The sequence below is a fragment of the Chroicocephalus ridibundus genome, chromosome 11 (assembly GCF_963924245.1).
Source record: "Chroicocephalus ridibundus chromosome 11, bChrRid1.1, whole genome shotgun sequence".
Classification (NCBI taxonomy): domain Eukaryota; kingdom Metazoa; phylum Chordata; class Aves; order Charadriiformes; family Laridae; genus Chroicocephalus; species Chroicocephalus ridibundus.
Genome location: NC_086294.1, coordinates 12,440,660 through 12,459,276, shown reverse-complemented (window position 1 = coordinate 12,459,276; position 18,617 = coordinate 12,440,660). Strand labels below are relative to the sequence as shown.

At 47.6% G+C, this 18,617-nt stretch overlaps 1 long non-coding RNA gene across 1 annotated transcript; it reads right to left on the bottom strand.

The window, feature by feature from the left end:
• Positions 1-3,694: 3,694 nt before the first annotated feature.
• On the bottom strand, positions 3,695-16,788 carry LOC134521780 (uncharacterized). The gene is made up of 3 exons (XR_010072873.1): positions 16,581-16,788; positions 14,295-14,523; positions 3,695-3,760 (listed from the first exon to the last, which is right to left on the bottom strand). It is a non-coding gene; the product is annotated as an uncharacterized LOC134521780 (long non-coding RNA).
• Positions 16,789-18,617: the final 1,829 nt, after the last annotated feature.

Genomic DNA, 18,617 nt, shown 5'->3' with positions numbered 1-18,617 from the left:
GGAGGGATCAGCTTCCCAGAGACAAATACCCCGAGATCTGAACTGAAAAGGTGCGGTTTCAACTCGTGTGTCATTCTGAAAACCCACCCATCAATCCCTGACTTCATTCCAGTTTCTCGGCATCGCTAATTTGTTCTGAAGCTGCCATTGATTTACTGCTCGATTTCTGAGTGGTTTGAAGAGTTTTTCCCCAGCATAAATGCTACTTATTTGAAGTAGAAATTGAATCTGATAGGAAAACTTCTTTTAATTTGCAAAAACAGAGAGGACTAAAAGGGGCAGAGAAAAAACAACCTCCTCAAACCTCCAACTGGCAATTTTTGACATAGCAATGGTACAATGGCAGTTTCTGTACTGACTTAAAGAAAAAAAAAAATGAAGCCACAACACCTTCCCAACCCTTGCATCGCTGAGACGTGTTGAAAGGACCTCCCGAAGAGTTCCCAGCGCGGAGCATCGTGGTCTGGCTCAGGGGGTTCACGAGGCAAGTGCTGGTGGTACAGGAGGTTACGCTCACTGGGGTCCGGTGCAGGGTTTGGTTCTGTGTGTTTGCAGCGCACGGTTCGAAACGCACTCACTCCGACCTTGGAGGCTACATCACCTATGGCAATTTTAAAACACTTTATGAACAAAGTAAACCTTGACACCATCTCCCCTTTTTGCTCTTCCATACGTGATCCAAGGCAGCTGAGTACTCACCTTCTAAACACGAGGGGGAGAGGGAAAGGCTCCGTGTCCCCGTGTCCTGCTCCCGGCCATCTCCAGTGAGACAGGGCAGGTTGCAGATCTCCAGATCTCTGACCTCAAGTCGTACTTTGACCCATCAGCCCAAACCGGAGCTCTGCACCTTTCCCAGCGTTTCCGAACCAGGTTACCCTCTCTTGCCGTCTGCTGCCGCACCGCACTGCCGTGTGCTCGCGTTCTCTGTGCGGATGGAGCAGGCTCGCGGAACCAATTCCACCGTTACCACGCGAATAGCACTGTATCAAAATATAGTAACGAACCAGCTCTGAAACGAATTAATGTGGTTCTCATCTGAAGTGTGCAGAGACACCTTACTGTGTCATTTTCCACTAAATACACAGCATTTCTCTTTGCTGAATTTATTTGCCATTTATCCGTGTCTGTACATTTGCATTCTTTGTTGTTCCATTATGTTTGCAATGAATTTTCATTTGTACATTGTAGAGGAATCTTTCGGTCACCACACAAATGCTGCTTCTTGTTTCCTCATCCAATAACTCAAAAGCAGAGGCTGTGATTTTCAAGTGTAAAGGAAAATGATGGTTTTGAAGATTGTGTTCTGTGCAGAATATTTCAAAGTACGTCGTTTCTTCCACCATGAGATCCTTGATCATTGGTTTCTTCTTTCTGTCAATAAGCTGTTACCAGTAACGCTGAAATTTAGATTCCTGGGTGAGCATTACAAACCTAGAAGGGAAATGCCTTGAACTGCTTTTCCTTGGAGTTCCCCACTGCCTGCCATTCCCAGAGGAGAAGGACGTTGCCATTGCACCCCCTTGGCCCCTTCGGCCAAAGCACCGCGCCAGCTCTTTGGCAAAGAGGCACCTGGCATGGGGGGCTGGGTGCAAGTCAGCCGGAGGAATGGATACGGACAGGGACGGGGGAGACGCAGAGCAGGGACGGAGCTGGCAGCCAGTGAGCAGCTCCGTCTCCTGCTGTGCTGCATATTGTGATGGCTCACTGTTCTGGAGCTAAAATTGCTGTTTTGGATACCGTTAGCTTCCAGAGTTGAAGATAGGACTAATTATGAATAACAGACTGTACTGTTCTTTTATCACAGGTTTTTGATTAGCATGAGACATTGTCTTTGGATATTCCCTGTGCCAAATTATCCTTTCAATTACTGAAGCCGACATCCCAAGTACTTACAACCAGTTGTTCTTGTTGAAGGAGAACAGAAAGAAAAGGATAAAAAATAAAATTCAGTTCTTCTTCAACTCCTGCCCAACACTCCTGCTGGCATCATTCAAGTCTTGCCTCTCCCTACAGTGGGAAGTGAAAAAGCTTACTAACATTTGATTTTTTATTACAGCTTTTCACCTTTGAGGCCAAAGCAGGGCTCTGACCTTCACAACATATGACTGAATGCTAAAGCAAGACACGCTTTAAGTCAAACAAATAACGTGTAAATCCACGGCAGCCTGCGCATCGGAAGCAAGAGGGGATTGCAAAGGCAAGAACAGGTTAGAAAGGGTTTTTTGCAGAGGGCAGCGCATGAACCTGTTCTGCTGCTGCCAATTCTGCAGCAAAACCCCACAGGGACGGGGCTCCTGGGAGACCTGGAGCAGGGGCTCAGCAGCAGAAAGCTGCTCTCGCACCACCCCGCTCCTCTGCCCCGGGGGCTCGTCCCAGCCCGGGCGGGTGGCTGCCTCTCTGCACCACCATGGAACCACATCTCTGCCCCACCATGGACCCACGTCTCTGCCCCCACCATGGACCCACGTCCCTGCACCACCACGGGCCAACATCTCTGCCCCCCCATGGACCCACGTCTCTGCCCCACCACGGGCCGATATCTCTGCCCCACCAGGGACCCACGTCTCTGCCCCCACCATGGACCCACGTCTCTGCCCCACCACGGGCCAACATCTCTGCCCCACCATGGACCCACGCCTCTGCCTCACCATGACCCCGTGCCTCTGCCCCACCAAAAGCCCCCATCACCCACACCCTGCCAAAAAAGCAGCCCTGTGTCAGCCTTCACCCCTCCAGAGGACTGAAAGTAGGTTAGATTAAATCTGGTGGACCAGATTTTGGTCACCTTAAAAACAACAACAATCCCCCCCTTTTCCCTCGCAGCCCTCCCACACACACATCTGCCATGCTTAAACTGGAAAATTAAATCACTTTTCCACTCAGCTGGCAGGAGTCAGCCGATAACTCATGAGAACAACAGTGTTTCAGAACAAATTAACCCCTTCAGTGATGCGGCTGAAGGCAGAGGCAAGAGGGCTGGGGGGTCCCCTCGGCACCATGGTGGTGGCCGCCGGGTCTGTCCCTGCTTTGGGGCAGTGGTGGGGAGGGCAGGCTCCGCAGGCCAGGCTGGAGTGAGACAAACAGCAAAGTCCATGCGGAGCAGAGCGATTTCACACGGACAACAGCGGGGCGATGGGGGGATGCCATGGCACCGCCACCTCCCAGCTCAGGTCTGGGGATGCTCCGACAGAACTGGGAGGAGAAGGAACAGATCCTTCACCTGTGTGTCATTCTCAGTGTCCTCACTCAAAAAAAAAAAAAAAAGCTAAACTTTACCATTTTGTAGTGTATTTTGTGTGAATAGATTAAACTTCTTGTGACGAACTACAAATATTAATCATTTGCAACACTTAAGTGATGTTTTCTCTGTCATTGAGAAATATAAGGCTTCAGCGCTCGCTATGAATGCCTTGACTTTATCTGTAATTCACACATCCAAGCGTGGTCCGAAGCGTGTGGACTGTCTGTCTCATTGGAAACGAAATGTCCCCGTCACATGCTTGATGAGCCTTTTATCCGTCTGGAGATGCACCTAAAGGCAAGCTCACGTGTCACTGCTCGGTTGAACTGGCATTTAGGGGCATTTCCAGAAAGATAACACCCCCTTACCGAAATTAAAGTTATTCTATCGTATTTAATTAATTAAGCGATTTTGCTGACCTCCTCTCAGCATTGTATTTCCACTTACCTTGTGCTTCATTAAACTTGCATGAAGGTATCCAGCCGCCAGGGCCTTGCGTTCAGGTTGCCAGGAACTAATCTGACAACAGATTGGAAATCACCATGTAAAATAATAAGCAGCTTTTACTGGAGTTATGAAAATACCTATGTCATGTAAGGCGGTGCAATTAGCGGGGAAGCAGCTGAGGCCCTGATAGTGAGAGAGAGAAGATGACAGACAGATGGAGAGTTAAACCTGCTCGGGAGGAGAGCGGGCTGGTGACAGCTCTGGGACTGGGTGGAAAGGGAAGAAATGGCGAGAGCCGAGGAGCAGGCGAGAACTGCGGCACGACCACGGTAGGTTTTACTACCACACTTTCTTTTTTAGTCTCCGTACTGAATTGCAATCTAGACAGCATAAAACATTTATAGAAGCACTGTGCCTCGTCTATGCCACCGCAATAAAACACGGCCTTTTGCAAGTGTCCCCGCACAAATTTGATTCCCGTTGCCAACACCCAGCTGAAATTGTTCCCTGAATAAAACCACAGAGATGAGCAGAGCCCGTGCCGCCCCAGCCTGTCAAACAAGGACATGAAGCACCCGTCAGGTGTTTGCTCCATTGACACGGGCATTTGTGTCTGGCAAATGTTCTCCTGCAGAGCCGGCCCTCACCTGGAACAGAGATGTTGGAGTAATTTCTAACCCGTGGGTCTCGCTGCAGGGGCTCCGTTGGGATCTGGGAAAGGATGGCAAACGCGGGGCGCTGAGCGGCCGCCAGTGACTCTCTGCTCACCACCACTTTTGCAAAACCCCCATTTTATTATTGGGCAACATCAGCTCAGTAAGCAGGGACTAATGTGAGGAAGGTTTAGCTTTGACAAGCCTCTCGCATCTCTCATAGCTCTCTCTCAATATTTTTTGGAAAAAATATTTTCTCATTTGAAGTGACTTTACAGTTTAGAAATTGAAGTGACTTTACAGTTTAGAAATTGTTGCTCACTTCTGGTGTAAAGAAGTTGCAAGGACAAACCCAGACAAAATTACAGCTTGATAACATCTAAATGTGATGCTCTGATGGAGAACTCAAATTGGTAATGCTGAATACTGTTTCAGGAAATTTTTAAGAATTTAAAAATTTTTCAACCCAACTGAGTGAGAAAAGAGTTGACATCTCAAAAACGTCCTGCCCATCTCTCCCTCCCACACCCCAGTGTTGCTTCCAGGAATCTCTATAGGGTTATTTTTAGCCAGCCATTTTCACATAAGATTCAAGTCCAAAGCATTCACGCTCACTCTCGTTTTAACAAAACGTGTTTAGCATTCAGCGCTGAACCGGAGGGCACGGAACAGCAGGCATTTAAACAGATCTCTCTGCAAAGCTTTCTAGCAGAAGGTGCCTTGCCCTGAGTCAGCCTGGTTGCGTTTTCAAGTGTTTAAACCAGGTATCGCTCCCTCAAAGACAGCGGCTGGTAGAAACCGCTTAAGGAACAAGGATACGGCGATCTTGGGTGAAAGCCTGGTTCATGTGAAGTCCAAGGACACCCCCCAAACCCAGCGATTTTAACTTGCCTGGGATTTTGTTCTTCACATTATTATGAGAATATTAATTTCATCATGTAGACTTGAATAATAAAAATAGAGATGCCTTTTTTAAGCCCTCCCTTAAAGCATTTTAAATGAAGAAACAAGCATACAGGCAAGCACTCCCCAGTGTGCTTGCACGCAGCAAAACATGACAGAGGATCAGCAACCAGAGCAAGAACACGTCAGCACAAAATTAGCACCATTAACAGAAACGCAAGCACGCAGACCAGAAGCACCTAGTGCCAGGAATGCAGAACAAGAAACGAATCCAACCCTGCTGCTGTTAAACCGGGGGATTGAATTCACAGGGACGGCAACACAAGCAGGACCATGCCTCCAGAGAAGTGTCTCACATTGGCCATCCATGGAGGCACACCTGGAAAACCTGCCACATTCCTCAAATACCCGTAAAGACCTGAAGGATAAAAACAAAATTAAGAAAAACATGTAAATATCGATATGTGACTGAGGTGCTGCCCCACGGGTGGTACCTGACGTGTGGTACCTTACCTCCATCGGGCAGTATTTGGCTAAAGACTTGATCTTTTCCTTCGATCTAAATGTAGCAAGGAGCAACCTCAGAGCACCTCTTGCCACATCAGCCAACGTGGGCTGTTTATTCCAAACACATAACAGTCAGTGGCATTTCTGTTCATTTAGCACTAATCATGGCACACAGCATACTTTATGAGGCACCACGTTCCCCTGCACAGCACACTTCATATTCATAATATTCCTAAAGTTCTTGCAAATCGGTAAGATTCAAGCTCTGTTATTCACACTTATAGAGACATCAGCAAACATCAGAGTACTTGGGAGGCCAATCAGGACACTGTGATTTTCAGGAAGGGAACCATTGTTTAATGCTACACCTGGAAAAAGTGCTTTTTGCAAAGGAAGAGTCCCCCTAAGTGTGGCCATCAGCTCCTGGGCAGATCTCCACCTTTGCCACAACAGTTGAACTCAAGCACTTTGTGAGCTGCTGCCACCAGTGCACAAAGACACGCTGTCTCCATTACAAGAAACGCCACACTTGTGAGGTGCATCTACCTGCTTTCCTCCTCACACGTCCACAAACACTACGCTGATGTGGTGGGTTGACCTGGACGCCAGGTGCCCACCAAAGCCCTTCTGTCACTGCCCTCCTCATCTGGACAGGGAGACAAAATATAACTAACGGCTTGTGGAGATAAGGGCAGGGAGATCACTCAGCAATTACCATCACGGGCAAACCAGGCTCGACTTGGGGAGAATTAATTTAGTTTATTACCAATCCAATCAGAGTAGGGTAATAAGAAATTAAAAACTAAATCTTAAAACATCTTTCCCCCACCCCTGCCTTCTTCCCAGGCGCAACTTCATTTGCCATTTCTCTCCTCCTTCCCCCCGAGCGGTGCAGGGGGACGGGAATGGGGATTGTGGTCAGTCCATCACACGCTGTCTCTTCCTCCTCAGGGGAGGATCCCTCAACCCTCACCCTCTGCTCCAGCATGGGCTCCCTCCCATGGGAGACTGTTCTCCACGAACTGCTCCAGCGTGGGTTGCTCCCACAGGGTGCAGTCCTTCGGAGAGGACCTGCTCCAGTGTGGGTTTGATGCGGGGTCACAAGTCCTGCCAGCAAACCTGCTCCAGCGTGGGCTCCTCTCTCCATGGGTCCACAGGTCCTGCCAGGAGCCTGCTCCAGCACGGTCTTCCCACAGGATCCCAGCCTCCTTTGGGCATCCACCTGCTCCGGCGTGGGGTTCTCCATGGGCTGCAGGGGGATCTTTGCTCCACCGTGGATCTCCATGGGCCGCAAGGGGATCTCTGCTCCACCGTGGACCTCCATGGGCTGCAGGGGGTCAGCCTGGCTCACCATGGTCTTCACCACGGGCTGCAGGGGAATCTCTGCTCCAGTGCCTGGAGCACCTCCCCACCTCCTTCTTCACTGACCTTCTACATAGTTGTTTCTCTCACTGGTTGCTGTCATACAGGGTTTTTTTTCCCCCCTTCTCAACTATGTTATCCCAGCGGCACTACCATTGTCACTGATGGGCTCAGCCTTGGCCAGTGGCAAGTCCATCTTGTAGCCAGCTGGCATTGGCTCTATCGGACATGGGTGAAGCTTTTGGCATCTTGCTACAGAAGCCACCCCTGAAGCCTCCTCCTACCAAAACCCTGCCACGCGGACCCAGTACAGGTGACTGTGCTCCTTTGCAGCTACCCCTATGAGCACTCTTCTAGGGGAACCAGGTACTGCTCAAGCCACCTCTGGCTGTGCGTTCATAGCTTAAACTCTGTCATAACCATTTGTGTTGTTTTTTAAATTAAGTTTATGCAAGAACTGAGACCCCACATGAACAGCTGTGACAGTATTTGTGGTATTTCTCACGCTTGGAGTGGGAAGCACGGCTGTAAAGCCAAGCACCCGAGGTGGCAAGTGCTGCAGTGCTGCTGGCAACCACTGCAGCCGTGGATGCCACCACACTGCAAAGCCGTACGTGAGGGTGGCAGAGGATTGATTCGGTGCACGTCACGCAGCAGAGGCATGACAATCCAGTGCGTTATTCAGCAGGGCCTGTGATGGCTTTCCGTTTAATCTATGGGAAAATTGGATTTATGGTATAGGAGTAAGAACTATCTGAACACAGCCCATAAAACTGGAAGAATCATATTTTTCTCTTCAGCAAGCAACTTTTAACAGCTCTGCTGGGTGCTTATTTGCAGTCACAAGGCAAAAATTTTCTCTCTGCTGTTTACGACCCTTTTACTCATTTCTGTGACAGAGGGGGGTGGTTTGGAGTATGGTGCCAGTGATGCTCTAGTTACTGGGTGTTATTTGCTCCAGGGACTCTTTTGATATGTAGTCCTCTGCTGTACTAATGTTCCCATTAGTCTTGATTGCCTCTGCAGGGGGTGGTAAAGACTTCTGTAACAAAGTGCCTAGGAAAATCCTTCTTGAGCCTTTGATATTTTCTTTGCAACATTTTCCTCATCTTTCACAAGATATCAGTTTGACTTTGAAGTTATTTCCAGTCCTGTTGTTGTCATTACTTTATATTTCTACTGGGTAGTTGGATGTTTCTAATGGGGGAGCGAGGAGCCACCAAAGAGCCTCCCTTTCTCTGTTCCTCGTATGGTCCTGATCTCTTGAGTAAAGCTTCCAGTTATTGAAAGCGTACGGTCTAAAACCACAAGGTACTGAAATGCAGGCATCAAGTGCTGTGAGGTATCGCTCAAAATTGCTGCAAGGAAAAATGTATATGTGGAAAATCATATACATAAAACAACCCAGTGAGAAAATGGCTGGGGACCAAAGCTGTTTTGACAGCCGTAAAGCACAGCGGAAGGTCAAACAACAACAACAACAACAAGATATTGGCCTAAAATATTCAGAAGTCCAGGTATTTATTCATACCATGGAATTGTGGTAGATTTAGGAGTCTGAGCTGAAATAAATGGAGGTTTCTTGGTGAAATTTCATAAAATTCCTGATCATGGATGGACTGAAAATAATCACAAGATTATTTTTTTTTCTCTGGGAAGAAATGTAGGACTTGAAATGGAAAACTGAAAATGAGCGGCTGACGGTTCTGCTCACACCTGTGCTACCTGGAGAGAACAGCCCCTTCGTAAAAGGGCTTTATATCCCCTGCGATAACATTTGCTTTATAAGTATGTCATAATCGCTGTAATTTTCATCATGATTAGCAATAGAAAGCATATTTTGAAATACCCAATATGGAAAGAAAACTTAAATCAACTTTTTTAACTTTGAAGATTACTGTGAAAGCCTGGGAGAATTCTGAGGTGATTCAGAAAAGCTGTACCGAGGCTTCTGCTGCTCTGTCACCGCAGAGCTGGATAGACCTTCCCGCGGCATTAAAAGATGCCAGAAAAGTCACTCCGGGTTTGGATTTGACCTTTTCAGTTCTGTAGTACTCCTGTCCTGAACTATGATTCAGACGCATTTCTGTACCATGCAATTCACGGAGCCAGACACCAATTTGCTGTCATTACCTGCAGTTCCTTTGGTTCAAAGACCCTCGGCATTACTTCCCATTACAGCCCATGTCTCGAAAACACAAAGCAAGGGCAAGAGCAGAGCCGAGAAACATCACCGCCAAGGAAGGTACAGCGGCAACAGCCGTGCACACAAAGCCAAGTGCACCGAAACAAAACCAAGCAGAGAGGCATCTTCATTTTCAGTTGTTTACGTGTAACCCAAGGGCTACTCAGCCTTGAGCCCGAGCGGCTTCACCGCATCCTCTGCAAGACGCCCCATCTCTCCATCCCCACCACCGTGCCCCTTTCCAGGCTGGGATCGCGGCTGCCGTCCCCGGGGGTAACCCACGCGTGGGAGAGGACCCAGAGAGATACGATGGGATGCTCGAGCTGCCCTTTCCTGCAATTTCAGCCCGTGGTGGGGTCCCCCGGGGGAGAAGGGGCTTTTCCTGCACGGATCTCCTGTGCTGCTGCTGCTGTTGTTTTTGTGCATTTGGAGGATGCAGATAAAAAGGGCATCAAATTTGAATGTTATGCTAATAAGAACATCTGTGTACTTAAATCAGCACTGAGCAGCTGGTACATTTAAAACAGCCCCCAGCATGTCTAAACACTCTGTAAATACAGAGTTAATATCTCCTGAGATCAATTTATCATTAATAAGTTATAAAAACAGGATTTGATGCACACTAAAATAAAACTAGTGTGAAAAAATCCTGTCCTTTATTTCCATTTCTTCCCTCCGAAAATTCAGTAAAGTGTTTCTTGTGTGACCAAATCTATTCAGAGAAAGCAATTATTACAGTTAAGATGTATTAGGCTGCAGTCCAAGCAATAGCTTGAAATGTATTTTCCAATATATTTTGTTCTAAGTTGGGCGTATTAGGACTTGACTGTAATTCATACAACAACAATTTTCACGATTAAAAATGTGTATTTAAAACTGGCAGTCGCTGACATTTTAATAAGGATTGAACTAAAGATTTCGGTAAGTATCCATTTCAGTTCTGGGGGACTATTATCATCAATCAGCGGATGTCATTCTGTTTAGAAATTGTTGTTAACGATTACAGAAAATAAATCCAAATTGAACCAAAATGTTTCGTGACTACTTAGTCCATCCCCATCACAAGCAGATGCGGGTGCTGGAGGACAGATGGGCGGATCTCTGGCCAGGGAGGACAACACGTCCTCGCCTGCTTCTCCCTGCCTCTCCCTGCCCCGAGCATCACGGCATCAGGGGCTCTCAAGAGGAGCTCTGGAAAGGAAAGATGCACTTTTACATCAAATTTTCTCCCACCTAGAGCTGGGATCCTGAGCTGCGTGGAAAGGACTGTAGAGTGAGGACAGAGCTGAGCTGCCCACCGTTCTCGCCATGTAGTGATAGGATGAGGGGTAATGGCTTCAAACTGCAAGAGAGGAGATTTACTTGAGATCTCAGGAAGAAATAGTTTGCTGTGAGGGTGGTGAGCCCCTGGCCCAGGTTGCCCAGAGAAGCTGTGGCTGCCCCATCCCTGGAGGGGTTCAAGGCCAGGTTGGATGGGGCTTGGAGCAACCTGGTGTGATGGGAGGTGTCCCTGCCCAGGGCAGGAGGTTGCACTGGGTGGGCTTTAAGGCTCCTTTCAACCCAAACCATTCTAGGACTCTATGATCTCCACGGAGAGCCTGCAAACCTCCTGGTATGTGAGGAGCCCAGCCGGCCATCGACTTGCACAGATGGACTCAGGACTGGCCTCATCCTGCCTAGGACATCCAAGTGAGAAGTGCAGCCATCACCTGATCCTCCTGTAGTCAGTGCAGAGATGCAGGCACCCCTAACGGTGATACGGCCCACGACTTCTCAGTTCAGCACCAGAACGTCAACCAGTGAGTGCGTACCCAGTTTCTTGGAAAGTTTCTTGGAAAAAGTCTTGACCAGGTTCCATGTTACAGTAACATTTGGTGGCTCTTATCCCCCTCCACAGTCACCTCTGCCTGGTTGCACCACGGCTCGGCCTCCCCCTACACGGGCGAGGGCCCCCGGCACCTCCTCTTACAGCTCGATGTGCGGGCTAGGACTTTGGCTTGTGCTGCTGAATGGTTCCCTTAACTTAGCATGCCCGGCTTCACTACATATGCAGGACCACCTGCACGTCCCCAGAAGGCTCCAAAAGACTTCAAAATAACTTATTTTGAACACTTTGGGACTCCACTTACTAACTCATAGAAATTAAAGATAGTTACTATGGTGAAATGGATCCCTTTTCCTCTTCTGCTTTCAAATAACCTGTTGTGAACAGGCATTGGGCACATACATCCCACACTCCACTTCTTAAGCCTCTGGATCCCCAGACAGGTGACCGCTTCATCAAACATATATTTTATGCATCCTGTAAGCTCAGGGAAACTGTATAATTCAGGGTACCAGCCGGGGTGTGCAGGTGGCATTCTGATCGATGCTATGTGCATCTGTAAAACTAAATCTGCAAAAATAAAGATACTCCTTTGCATATTTGGAGGTGGGTTTTTTCTCTCCTGCTGCTCTCTCCCTGGAACACTTTTATCTCACCCCAGTAATTGCCAGGAAAACTCACAAACAGTAAATTACATGAGTAAACCTTTATCAGCTACGTTACACTCACAACACTCCTCTCCACTTCCATACAGGTCACATCTTTAAAGATGAGCACTAACGTCACAGCCAAAGGTAGTCACGGGTGTCCTCGTCCCACAAAGTTTGGTGCACAGGAGACATGCCTGGAAAAGGATTCCCAGAGAGGGGATTATATTTTATTTATTATGGTTTTGTTACTGTCCTAAGCTGTGTATGCGTGATCTTCTGCTATAAAAGGCAAATACACGCAATAATTTTTTATTTTGTCCAGCTCTACCCTGTTTGGAACAGGAGAACTGCCACACAAAGTACATCAAAGCCCATTAGGTTGGCTTACGATCTTAAATAGTCTTGCATAAGAAACTTTGGAGCGAGACTGCGACCCTCCAGAGCACACAGATCAATGGTGCAGCAAAATGCCAAAGTCCTGCCTTAGCATTGACTGTCTGAAATAGCTACAGAGCTGCTGAAGCTCCACTTTCTCTAGAAGGAACATAAGATCTTTAGCAGGGCAATATAAACCTGCTGTTATTTGTATGATTTATAGTTTTCCACTCACCTACACCGCATGAACAGCATTAACACCTGGCGGAAGTTCCTGTAAACCCTGATAAAGTCATCTTGGGCAATTTTCTCCGGGCAACTGATTTGATTAATTTTCTGGAGAGCACCGTCCTGCCAGTTGGCCTGGCTGGGGAAATGTTACGAAGTTTGTTTGCTTGGTTATCTCTTCCCAGGGGCCTCGTTGGGATTATGACTAATTGAAGTTTCTAGGCTAATTTGTTTATTAATATCCTTATGTGAAAAGTGAAAAGCTGCATTAAACTTAATATGGGGAAAAGGGGAGGAGGGTCACTGCTTTGCTGTCGTGAAGCTATATCGAACATTTTCATGACTTCTCGTTGGAAGAGAACATCTCTCTTGCCTTGAGCCAGCAGCTCCCCCCTTCTCAACGGGTGGCCTCAGTTAATCGAGTCACTAACAAGAAACGTGCCAGCAAATCCACAACCTCAGCCCTGCATGCACCAGCGCTGGTTGGCCTTCTGCTGATCCAAGCTCTCTAGTTGCACCTAGGTTTTAAGAATTCTTGCTGACATTAAAGGACATTCATAAGGTCTACACGCTGCTTTGTGAGCTTCGCAGTGAAAAGGAACAGGGTGTGGAAGCCGAGACGTGGGTACGTGCATGAGCACAGGTTTTCTCTTGGCTTTGTGCTATCCCAACCCTTCCCTCACCACCGATATTCCCTTCCAATGCAGGTAACTGGTAAAGCCCTTCTTTGGTTGTGCTGTGTTCTGGACGATTTGTTTTTGATGGGAAATCGCTGTTTTTTCCTAGATACATGAAAAAGATGATAAATAAAATAATGCATAATAAATTATACATTCTAGAAATGCATAACTAGAGCAGAAGCTTTGATTCTTAACGTTGCTGTTAAAATCTAAATGTTCACCAACAAGGCTCATTTGAGCCTTACAGGAGAAGAAATTCAGTGCAGCCAGCACAGAGCGCAGAACGCACCAGAGCATGACTGCCAAACCCAAAAGACAGGCTTTCATCAGAACCCTGCCTCGATAGAAAGGAAAACAGGTTTTAGAACAGCCAGCCAGCAGCAACTGAAATTCAGAAAGTCTGCAGTGTTGATCACAACATTATTGCATGTTTGTTAAAAGGCACGTACCATGAAGCCCCCTGTCATCAGAAGCAGAGTTGGGATGAGTTCTGAACGGAGGCTCGTCTTAGTCTGCTCCCAAGCCCAGCAGAGCCTGGCTCTGCACAGTTAATTACAGCCCCTGACTGGTACGGACGGAGTCGTGCAGAAATGGAAACCGACTGCAGCAGAGATTTCTCCTGAAGGTTGTGTAGGACGGGCTCTGGTTTTGGCTGAGGCTCACAGGTTTCACGTGTGTCAGAATCAGGTCAGATAAGCGAGGTACGGGGAAAGGCACAAACTACCAAATCATTCACTTCAACAAGAAATATCAAGATGCATTTGCCAACCCGCCAGGTGACTGCTAGTCGGAACAATTGCTGCCAGGTTAAGAAGGCAATAACTTTGCCATCTGTTTGCTTGAAATGGAAAAGAAAATTATTTCCCTCACTAAGGATAACCATGACCCAAGCCCAGGTGTGCAGCAGATGTGCTGAGATGGCCTTGAAGGGGCTGGCGTGTCCTCCCAACACCCACCAGCTCCGGCAGCACTGGGTGGACCGGGGGACACGCGACGGGGATGAGGATGGTGCCCACGGGTCTGAGCCACCTGCAGCGGCCGCTGCCTGGAGCCATGACAAATACGCGCCTGTAGCGAGCAAGGCAGCTCCCAGGGTGAGAGGAACAGACAAGCGATTGCACGCGCCCGTGGGTCAGAAAGGACAAACCAGACGTACCGGATAAAGGAGATGAAATCAGGTGGCGAAAGGACATCCCTGTGAAATATTAAGAGATCATCACCTCCTAAGCAGCACTTACCAGATGAACGGTTCTTCGTGGGGGTGGCGGCTTGAGCAGAAGACAGGAAGAGCTGGTGTGTCGACACCGAGTTATTTACAGATTTACTACAAGGGCATTTCTCAGAAACGCCTTGGAGAGCAGAGCAGCCGAAGCGGGCTGCAGCCCAGCCTGGGTCCTGGCTCGGGTCCTGGTCTGTCAGCAGCTTCAGTTCTCCTTCTTGCAGAAACGGTGTAACTTCCTAATTGCTCTGAGAGAGGAACAAGGAAAAGGTTATAGATAAACTATGTATGAATTGTCATTGCCATGTTCTTTCAGATCACCTGGAAAACAACCCTGAAGATCAGAGAAATGAAAATACTAGCGCTGCAGAAGCTAAAGGGACACACTCTCCAGCAATCCATCAAACACAGACGGGCCACCTGAGAATGGAAAATTTAAGTGCTTCTGATGCTGTAATCCAAGAATTCTGTTCCTCCTGGCTCTTCCTATCCATTTTTCCACTGAAGGGGAAATTCCCACATCCCATTCTGCTTCTGACTTCTGCAAGAGCTGATGTTTGAATTTCCTTAGCCCACCTCCCGTTTTGCGTCCCACTCCACCGCTTTCGCAGTTCTGGGGCTGTTCTCTTCCACTCATTTTATATTAATTGTGATGGTCCTTCTCCTTATTTCAATCCTAATCTGTCTTTACAAAAGCTGCTTAAATTTATACAATTGTGTAACCACCTCTTTATTGCTAGTCTGCAGACACCGAGGTACAGCCTGTGCATTCGCAGTTGCTTTGGGAATCCATCTCCTCACTTACAGGTGGGGGGTTTATTGGACCATTTCCATGTTCTCCCAGATAAAATATTCCTGTGCCTGTAGCACGATGACACAGTATCATCTTTCTGCCCCGACATATGATACGCTTCTTTTAAACCCCAAAATGTTCTGATCTATTCTCTTTAGTCAGCAAAGGGTTTTTATTTTTTTGAAACTCCTAGTTTAGAATTTTTGTGGAAGATTTAACCGAGCTCTTTATAATAAGTTTTGCTGCGATTGCAGATGCTTTGTTTGTTTTTACATTGAAGTAAGAAAGAAGAGCTCCGCTTGTACACGAGAAAACGTCTTCTCTTTTCCTGCTTTTTCTTGGGAGAATGAACTGGTTAGGAGAAACTTTCACCCGTTATCTCTGCTTTCACCCAGGATTGAAATCCATTTAATTTTTTAAGGTTTCTTAAATTATTTTAGAATGTGGGAGGGCTGAATTCTGATTTGCATATCCTTATTCGGATGTTTTTCAGGGCAGCATTCCCAGGGCAGTACGTGAGGGTTTTCCACCTTGCTCAGGATTCTGCCCGTGGCTCAGGGAGCAGTTTTCAGGAAGGTCCTCGGCTGGTTTAACCCTGACGGCAGAGCGCGGATGAGGCGCTGCGTTCCCAGAGGAGAAGCGATGCTGCTGGGCTCGGAGAGGATCCCGCGCTGCCAGGGCAGGTTCCAGGGCAGTTCCCAGCCCTCCCCGCGGGCAGTGCTGGCAGATGGAGGGAGCGTGGGCGCGCGGCGCCAGCCTGGGGAACAGCGACCTGCTGCCAACCCGGCCCGGGCGGAAAAACCCTTCTTCTGCAACCTCGTTTGCAAGAGGAGAACGAGAAGGACCTTGGTTCGAGTCTTTATGTGTTTAATACATTTTTTTTTCATTAATATAGGTGGTCACTGGATGCGTCTGGGAAGGAGAAATGCTTTGGTCTTGTGCTCTTGCATGGTTACGAGACCCCCCCGATCCCCCCAACAGGTACAGCATTGCTGATACGGAAATAGCAGGAATCCTTCGAAGAACTGTGGAAGCGAACGTTGGAAAATCGGCCTGTTTCTAGCAATGTGTAAATACGCACGAGCAGTGTAATTTTTTTTCCTGAAGCAATATGAATAGGACATTTTCCTGGGCAGAAGCAAGCAAAATTTCTTGATGTATTGGGATGCCATACACTGAAGATTTGTTGTATATTAAATCACATTTAACATTTATTCTCTCTCCTGCTCTGTCAGCTGAGCAGTGCAGCGTTAGATAGTCATCTGGATTTTGTGCATTTCCTTAATCATATTTGTAAATGATCCTACCCAATGCTCAACCCTTCATTAAAAGAACAGGTTAAAACAGTCATCAGGTAAATATCAAACAAAAGCGATTAGCCGAAATGGTCAAATTAAACTGAGTATAAAATTAAAAGCTATTTTTCTGCTATGCACCGTGCAGTTTCCTGCTAAACTGTACGTAACTTCTTCACTTCCCACACGATTTCTGCAGGGTTAGGAGGTGGTTTACCTTGACAGCAGATGGGAAGGAGTCCAGACTCCCCGAAGAGTAACCTTGCCCTTATCCCGTCTGTCCACGGGGTATTTCTGGACCGCTCCACAGTAACGTCTGCCTGAGCTTGTTCCCAGGCTTCTGGAGAGAGCCCAGGAGGGCCGAGAGCTGCCGGGGGGGGGCTCTGGCGGGCGGCTGCCGTCCCAGGCACCCACTGCCCCGGCGAGAAAACGGTTAATCAAAAATCACATCCTGTGCTTCACAGCAGTTTTGCTTGATGAAAAGACTTGACCCAAATAATAATGAAAACTCACCAAAACCCATTAAGTTTTATAACTCTTGTCAGGTATAAAAACAACCCCAGTTTATAAAAGAATACAACTTTTGGCAAAATAAACAACAACAAAAATGATTGCCAAGAACTTTTTGGTAAGATAACCATCATTTTAACTGAGTTTAGTGCACTTTTTCCAAACGCCTTAAGCTTAAGAACTTATTTGCATGTTGCCCATGAGGAAATGTTTTTGTGCTGAATTACTGACCATTTGGTTATTCCGTGCACTTCCCAGCAGTCAGTTACGGCTCTGGACACCCACGTCAGCCAACAGCCGTCATCTGCAATTACCGAGATGGTTAAATCTTGTGACAAAGAACGCGCAGAGGAAATAAAAACATTACATATGTAAACAACAGAGAGTCGCTAACCCTCTTTAATTTATCTGCTCCAGGAAAATGCAGCGCAGGCTGCAAAGCAAGATAATGCTCCCTGCGCCACAGCAGATAGTGCTGGGTGGCAGCTTGTCCTTTTCCGAGAGAAACAAGGATGAACAAAAATCCAACATGTGAGCTATTTGACAAATGCTAGTGAAATTGTCTTGCTCTGAAAGAAAATGGTGTTCTTCCAGCTTTCCCCGGTGGCATTTTGGATGCTTGTGATTCTTTTCTTCTTCTGAGGAATTCTGCGCTTTGCCAACTGCAGCTCACCCTCCTCGCACAGCCGCTGCGGCACCTGCTCCTTACATTCAGATTCTTGGCACAAGGGAAGAAACGCTGCCTATTGTCACTTCTCCTCGCTTCCTTCTATTGTGATACCGCGCTTATTACAAAAGCGACTTAAATTTTAAATTCTGTAACCGAAAGACAGAAACTATGCGGGAGATGCCGATTGACCAGTAACTGTGTCACCTGTGCATCTTCATCTCTGTTTATCCTCGGCATCAGATCTTCATCTTTTCTACCCCAGCTTTCGGCAGGGGCAGCTTTCTGCTGCTCGGCCTGAGCACGTGCCCTAAGAAGGAGAGAAGGAACAAGAAATACACACACTTTTATATGATATAAGATATAGTCCAGTTCAAGGGTATGAAACTGCCCTGCCAGACTCAGCAGACTCGCTCTACGCCACCTTCTTTCACAAAAACAGAGCATGGGTTTCTGAAATTCAGTGGCAGGATGATGCCAGTGGAGACCCAGGTGATGACCAGCCCCCAAAGCACTGAGACCCCCCTGCATACATCCCGCTTGGGTCAATGATCCCATCCCTCATACCCAGACCTCCCCAAACCAGCCTCTTTCAAATAAGCAGATGAAATTAGACTTTCAAGGTTACTTCATGTTCTGCAGGACTTGGGCACAACCTGATACCCTGCCCTCCTCCACCCAAACCCCCCCTGTTCAGTTCCCCCATAAATTCACTGCGCTTTTAAGGTTCTCCAGATTTAACTCAATCGCGTTCCCAGGGGCTGGCAGGAGAGAACAGAAATAAAGAAATCAATCACTCAATGAGAGACAGGCTTGAAGCGGTGCCAGAGCTAATACTCCCAAATTCAGGGAAGGGTGTATTTCAATATTTATTAGAAAGGCACATTTTTGTCAGATGTTTACAAGCCTGTTTTTCGCAGCGCTGCTCACACACCTTCCCCGAGGCACAGAGGACATTCCTTTGCAAAGCCGCCTCTATCAGCATCGTAGGGGATTGCCATTCCCCTTTCTGCACCGAGAACGTCCTGCGTGTCCCGGGGCAGCAGCAGCGGTGACCAGAGACACATTGCCCGTGGT